Raw genomic sequence first — 7,991 nt, 5'->3', positions numbered from 1 at the left:
TCCTGCGCTTTGAGCCAGATATAAACCAGAATATAATTTATGTAAATCCGCACACCGGTATAGAATCTTTATTTACCTTCTTCTTACGACACGTTGGCATGTGTTTTTTTCTTCATTTGTTATATATCAATGCATATATACACTAGAAAAAAAGTTTACATGATTTGTCCCGCATTAAATCCTCTCAGCCGAACGACCCCACCTGTTTGATAGACCGGAACATGTACAGTGAATGCCATTGCCAGAAAATAATTCTACGCGGAGAAGAAAGAAAGGTATTTCAGTGATAAGTTAAAATGTCATTCTATCTCTTTCCATACTTTTATTTACTTGCGATGATTGCTATTAGTACATAGCCGTGTGAAGCAAATGGCAATGATATGATAACCGGAGCTTTGGAGCCCACAGTCGTGTGAAGCAATCAATTCTGTGTTAATAGCCATATAGGTACATGGGTCCCTGGAGTCCGTAGTCGTATGAAGCAAGGGATTCTATATTAAAGGTCACGTATGTATCCGGATTTCCGGATCCCGCAGCCGTGTGAAGTTCGATGTTATCGGCCATATATGTACCTGAATCTCCGGAGCCAATAGCCGTGTGACAGAACTAAAAAATTTTTTTAAGTCATATTTTACTATTTACGGAGAAAATTTATGGGATTACCTTCCGGACCTAAAAATCCAGTTGCCATACATCACGGTTCGAGTCTTTCGGACATCTAATCGCATTTTCATTAGTTTCTACCGATACTTCTAACATGTAATGTAATCATTCCTGGTATTTTCCCGATTAAGTTATCAGTGAAAGTAAACAAACCCAAAGAGTGACTTTTTTTCGAAATTGAATTTTTCACTGCATTTACAGTATTTTATTATACATTCTTACAAAATTGACTACATTTTATGGGTATTGAAAAGAAGATATCAAACGAATTTCTCCCGCCAGGCCAACGATGTTAACAAACAGTGGGTCATCTTATTCGCACGAAAATCAATTAAATGAAGTATCGCTATATTCATATGTTTTTAGTCCAATATTTTGGTTGAACTAAGACAGTTCTTGAAAAAAATGTTATTGGGTATACATGTTTCGATTTATGGAAGGCCGTGCACGCCTTATGTTATAATGGATGTCTACTATGAAAACAATTGGTGTCCTCTAACCCGCCGCCGTCTTTTCGCTTTTATCGCCACTTTCTTCTCGACAACACCACCACCATCTTTTCGCTTTTATCGCCACCGTCTTCTCGACAACACCACCATCATCTTTTCGCTTTTATCGCCAACGTGTTCTCGCCGACAGACCCATCGTCTTCTCGCTTTTATCGTCACATTCTTTTCGCGTTTACGGTCATTCTAGCATAAAACTGCTGTTCTTGTCACTTTTTGGAGGTGTTGTAACAGGAGAGTAAACGTGTGTTTACAGAGAGTTTCTCGCGCTCACGTGCTGTTCACTTGCTGTTAAAACACATTTTAATATATGAGTGTTCCGCGGCAAAGCATAAACGTATGACAACATCAGCTCTCAAAATTTCAGCTAAACATTCCAGCAATAATATGTGAAATTGACGTTTTACTATTGATCGAGTTGTTGTACAATTTTAGGTGGATAACAATTTATTAGACAGAGACGCTATAGGTCAGCGGGAACTAACTCAATTTCCATAGGCCCACATTGTAATGTTTCCGGTCATGGGCCTTTCCTTACATTTAAACTTTTGATGTCACCTACTCAGGATGAAAGAACTATCCAAGAGCTATTGAAAAACTGCAGGAAATGTACATGTTGACCGTCACTTTTGGGCTTTTTTCTCTCTTTGAACTCGGTTGCCCATAGTCCGGCAGTAATTTTTTCTATATTTTTCAGGAAAATGCTCTATTGATAAAACATGCATATTTCTCATACAAAATGCACAATTCCATATAATTTTAGCCAGTAATCATGAAGTAGAGTTTAAGTTTATGATATAAGATAGTTTTCAAACATATCCAACGTATTTTGCACCAATGGGAGATCACTTTACATGGTAAATATACACCGCGGAATACCATATACTTTTTCAACCAATCAGAAGCCTTGTGAGTTGCTTCCAGGTGACCTATACGGAATAGTTCGATATATGTTCTTCTTGAAAAATGTAACAAGTTCTTCTTTTATGTAAGTCTAGTCCATAATATACAGTGGTTGCAAAATATTAATTTGCTAGATGTAGTGTATGCCTCTTTAATATGAGTAAAAAAGACATGCGGTGATTGACCTAATATTTCTATTATCTACATTCTCTTTGTGAATATTTGTGTTTTACGCGTTAAACCCCCCCCCCCCCCCCCCCCCCCCCCCACCCAGTTACCTTTATAAGGTTACTGACCGTTCCAAGGCGGTGCCCCTATTTTCAACTTGTTTTCTCTCCGTCTCGTATTTTATGTTGCGTATGTTGTCTTGTTTGATGCTGGTATTTATTAACTGTCCGTCTCGTATTTTGTGTTGCGTATGTAGTGTTGTTTGTTGCTGGCATTTTATTAGCATTGCCTTGTTTAACTTGTTTAAAATAGGGCAAGTGCGAGGTTGGCATGCCCTAAACGCGTTTAAACCCCCAGTTTTCTTTATATAGGTTACTGACCGTTCCAAGGCGGTGCCCCTATTTTCAACTTGTTTTCTGTCTGTCTTGTATTTTGTGTTGCATATGTTGTCTTGTTTGTTGTTAGCGTTTCTTTCCTCTTTCACCTCACTCCCCTATCGCCCCCATCCTTTTTCCCTTGCAATTGTGCTCCCTTGCTTTGGCATCCCCTCAGACTTTACCATGAGTAAGTTATCGTGCCCACCTTACTTTTGGCTGCCGGAATCCTAAGGCAGTGCTCGACTGTTGTTTTTTCCTGCTTTTTTATGTGTGCGTTTGTGTGCTTGTGCGTCTGTATGTCTTGGGCGGTGCCCTACAGTGTTGTTATATCTTGTTTATCTATATTAGTTAGGTGTGTGTGTATGTGCGTGTGTGCGTGCGTGCGTGCGTGCGTGTGTGTGTGTGTGTGTGTTTTGTAGATTGATGTCTGCGCTACTGTGGTTTACGTTGTAGTGTAACTGTGGTTAAATGTGATATACAGCTCTTTCATAGATATATACTTTCCCCTTCAACCCCCTCCCCCACCCCCTTTCTACCCCTTAAAAATTTCACAATTTTAAAATGCAATAAATGTGATATATGAGAACGGTTTTAAATAACAAAAATTGGTCAACAAAGCAAAATTGTAAAAAAATTATGACCGACCAATGCTATAATGCTAACCAGATCACGTTATTCTCTGGTAACTTTGAAAGTACAGTAGCATTATTTATAATCATACACCAGGAACATTTCAGTACTACATACCCAATAATGATAAGCAATCAATAACGGAAATTTTCTCAAACACAACAATTATTTTATTTGATATGAAACAGAGAGTGGTAGTTTATGTATGCTTCACCGGGAAGAAAATTTTAATCCATTGAATCAAATTTGTTTTTCTATTAAACATAGTAAATGATCTATTTACAAAGGAAGCCACCGAAAACACTTTAAACACTTCACATGGTATGGTATCATTAAGTTACATGTCCTTTTCCCCTTTTTTCTCTGTCTAGATATGATAACTAAACACTTAACAACAAAACTATGATTTGAGACTTTTTCTATGCTAATAAGCCATATTTATCTATATATTTATCATGTAACTGCAAACATTGTAAGTCAACGAGTCAATTACTTAATTTTTTAAACTGTATTAACTATATAGAGCTTTTTAACTAAGCATTTCTTAATTATTTGTGACCTTTGATTTTTCAAGAAAAGAAAGAAGTTGTTTGTGCAGTTGTAAATTAAAAGAAATTATCTGGAAACTGTTCTAAAGTTACCTGAAACAGTTATGGCAGCAATTTAAAGTGATTAGTCGATCGAAAGGCGACCAGGACTCTGTGTAAGATCGATTCCTGGATGATGGAGAAAGCGCGCGAATACACGGAGCAGTAATAGTAATTTCTGGGAATACAGCGGTCGGTTTATCAAATATTTTGGTAAGACTATTATTCGAAATTTTATCAAACGTTTTACTTTAAGAATATTTTAGGAAAATTCCTAAGTATAGATATAAACAATATTAATATATTGTACACGTATTAAACAGATGATGTGAAAAACAGTTATCTTTTAGTGAAATAAAAAGCAGCAGAATCTAGTTTTAACAAAAATGAATTTTAAAAAAGTACAAAATTTATTTTGTCGCCACATAAAGTAGTTTGAGAGGTAATTATTTTTAAGCGTTGTGAAAAAAATCTAATTTATGGAAAATAGCATTTTTATATTGGGAATTAGTGTTTTCTATTTGTTATCTTTCAGGAAATATGAGGAAAACGGATGATAAAATATGTGTACATATAGAAATGTTTCCGTCCATTTTATCAGTCCCAGGAACACAAAAAGAAACTGAAGAAACAAAATTAACAACAACCATACAGGATAAAGGAAAACGTCGGGTGATTCCGAATAGTCCATTTATAAGGAGAAGGCTTGCAAGCAGTTCTATGACAACTTTTGCGAAGTCAAATTCTTCGAAGCTTTCTACAGCTGATTTGCTGTACGTGAAATCGTTCCATAGGTTACCGCGGATGTGGCCATCGTCTTCTAATAAACATGCGGTGAAAACGACACAAAAGTATAAAATGGATAAGGAAACTGACTATTTAGCCAAGTCAACAGAAGTTTCTAGAGTTAGCTACCCTTGTTATAATGGCTGCGCAACTTGTGCTTTCACATCTTGCTTTGGACCAGTAAAGGTCTTCTTTTCTCAGTTTAAAGAACCAAAAGAATGCTTTGTTCGCGAAATTCGGGACGGTCAAGGAAGAAATGTAATCCCGAGGTCGAGGAGAAAAGAATTTCGAGGACTTGTTTATGATAAACAGACCCATTCTCTGTACCCACCTCTTCCTAAAGGACATAAGAGTGCGCAGTTACAGACAAATGGCACGAGAAAAATATTTTACTAACGTTGTTTGCTATTTCTTTATTCAGTAGTAATTTCATGATAAATAACAACGACTCGTTAATTAAATGGAATACTATATACCTGGTTTAAAAGAATTAAAATCTCATATTGTTTCTGACTAGCCAATTCAGATAAGTTTTAGTTACATACGTGTGCCAGTAAGAGGACTGGCTCTTTAGATGTTACTTTTGATGTACGAGCATTGTGTCATACGCGTTTTTGTCAACTTCAGTCCTACGAACCAGTTGAACAGAATGGCTATATCACGTTCCATACAAGAAAGAAATGTGTGAGGAATATAATTTTATAATCCGATTTATCTCCGTGTATATTTAGTGGCAGGGTCAAAGTTATGTTAATAAACTTGTTAAAGATGTTTCAACAAACACCTGATTCAAGAGACTCGAATAAACACAACGAATGATTGGGAATGGTTCATCGGAGTGTATGTTTATATGTTAGGAATATCTGGTTAAAATGTAAGAGTTGTATTCTCTTGGGCCTTCGTGGCCGAGTGATCGCTGACTTAGAATAATTTGTCCCTAATCACTGTGGATTCGAAACCTTTTGGAGTATAGAATTATTTGATGTGAAGAAACCATCCAGCTGGCAAACAAAAGGACAGTGGTTCTACCCATGAAATAATACCCAGAGAAGCACCTAGGATCTTCTTTTGCTATTGAATGCTGGAACATCGCCATATGGCATAAAATATGCCAGTGCTAATTAAAACCTGAATTGAACGAGTACTTAAAAATATAGCAGGAAAAGTATATGCGGATAAAAATAACACAGCGCAGTTGAAGTTTTTCGAGTGATATGATTTCAGTAAACCTTCTCGTGATATCGGAAGTTTATTATTTTTTGTAAGCGAGGTATTATCCTTATCTTTCGCTATAATACTTTATCATTAGATATCGATTTAAATGTAGAAAACCTTCATCACATATAACTTTGATAAGGAGATAGTATTATAAACTTAACAGATATTATCGTGAATACACAAGGAGATGTTTATTTTGTGTGTAGTTCAAATATGAAATAGACATACTATATCTTTAAGCGGAACCAGTCAGCTTATCATTGCTGTTTTCAAGTGTTTTCTCTAATGCAATGGAAATTGCAGTACTATGTAGTCGAAAGACGAAAGTAAATACAGTATAAAAATGTCGGCTTTATTTGTTACAAGAAATTTGATTGAAATAGATCGTGCGACCAGATTGAATATTTTTATAAACTCCAGGGCTGATACCAATGATAATCATTTATAAAGGATTAGTTAAAACTGTATCTGTTGAAATGTGACTACATTTCACTTTCCCACTGCACTGCTGGTTGCTTTATTTAAGGTGGCAAACCCACGTGCCTTTTGGATACCATACAGACGGAGAAAACACCCTGTTTCAGGTAACCCTTTTCCTATCTTTTCCATTTTACTTGACAAATTTTCATAAGATAAAGTACGTCGAAGACAGTAAAATGAGTGCTTTCCTCTGCACAAAGCGTCTGGCATCAATTCTCAGTACTTTACACAACCACTTTGCCCAACTGCAAAAGTATGTACTTAATCTACACAGAAGCAGTTGGACGAAGTACTTGAGAAAAGTACCGGGAACTGATGACAGACGATCTATGATGAGGAAAGCACTCATTTTGCTTTCATTGACGTACTTTATCTTACCAAAATCCGTCAAGTAATAAGGAAAATATAGGCAAAATTTTGCCAGAATCGTGACATTTCTCCGTCTGTACGGTATCCAAAAGTCACGTGGGTTGGCTACCCTGTTTATTGGGAATAAAAACAAATAAAGTTATCAAAATAACTCAGAACCACGCCTGACGTCATGATTTTCATGGCAAAGGAAACGTTATAATAAAATAGCTGTCTAAACCTCATTTTGACGTCATTTATTTTTATCGACAAGAAATGGAGAAATTACAATAGCTTCCTTGCCTCTCGGCAAAATTTTCATGTGACTACTCATGTTCTTAAGTTAAATCATTTCCTGTGCAATAGTCATAGTTTCGAATGTTTTAGTGCCGAGAGTCAAAGCCTCAAAGCCTTAAAACTGTGAAATCGAATTTGAAGAATTACATGGATTAGTTTTGGTACTTTTCGTGTTTTGTGCATTTTAAAACAGTTGCAAAATCACGTAAAAATTGCCATAAAATGCTTCGCACTAATGTATAAAACAAAGAAAAACAGAAATCACTCTTGTATTGGCTATACAATTGTTGTCGTTAAACACACTGTAGTACTTGCAAGACCTTTTAACTTCATTATGATGGATCATTAATGGCAGAGTCCCAACACATATGCTATTAAAAATTGGTTTATACGTGTGGTACTTAATCTCATATGGTGATGAAATAATAGTGAAATTCCTTTTTAGGTAAATGTGATAAATTATCGTCATTAGTGGTCACATAACGCTTACTGTTAAAAACTATTTTGCTTTATTAGTAGTTATGTTAGGTTATTTACAATCATTTCGCCTTAAAAATGGTCTTATAACGCTTGCAGGGGCCTCCGTGGCCGAGTGGTTAAGATGCTGACTTCAAATCACTTGCCCCTCATCGATGTAGGTTCGAGCATCACTCGGGGCGTTGAATTCTTCATGTGAGGAAGCCATCCAGGTGGTTCTACCCAGGTCCCCGCTCTTGATGAAATAATGCACGAAGGGACACCTGGGATTTTCCTCCACCATCAAAGCTGGAAAGTCGCCATATGACCTATAATTGTGTCGGTGCGACGTTAAACCCAACAATTTTTTTTAAATATAACTATTGAAAATCAGCTGGCTTTAGTAGTGGTCATATTATGAGTGCTATTGAAAATTATTTCATTTTAAATATATAAAATCGCTCTCTTGTGTATACTGGTGCAGAGCTAATATAAAATATGCACGCTGTGGAATATTGAATTGGACAGCGATTCTATTTAGGACGACCTGCTGTCTATTAAAAGCCATTATC

At 36.2% G+C, this 7,991-nt stretch overlaps 1 long non-coding RNA gene across 1 annotated transcript; it reads left to right on the top strand.

Moving 5' to 3' along the window:
- The first annotated feature begins 3,789 nt into the window (after positions 1–3,789).
- On the top strand, positions 3,790–5,986 carry LOC123523473 (uncharacterized). Its single transcript, XR_006681114.2, has 2 exons — positions 3,790–4,047; positions 4,370–5,986. It is a non-coding gene; the product is annotated as an uncharacterized LOC123523473 (long non-coding RNA).
- The last annotated feature ends 2,005 nt before the right edge of the window (positions 5,987–7,991 follow it).

This window comes from Mercenaria mercenaria, chromosome 3 (genome assembly GCF_021730395.1).
Source record: "Mercenaria mercenaria strain notata chromosome 3, MADL_Memer_1, whole genome shotgun sequence".
NCBI classification, from domain to species: domain Eukaryota; kingdom Metazoa; phylum Mollusca; class Bivalvia; order Venerida; family Veneridae; genus Mercenaria; species Mercenaria mercenaria.
The sequence above is the reverse complement of the archived record's forward strand: the minus strand, read 5'-3'. Positions and strand labels throughout refer to the sequence as shown.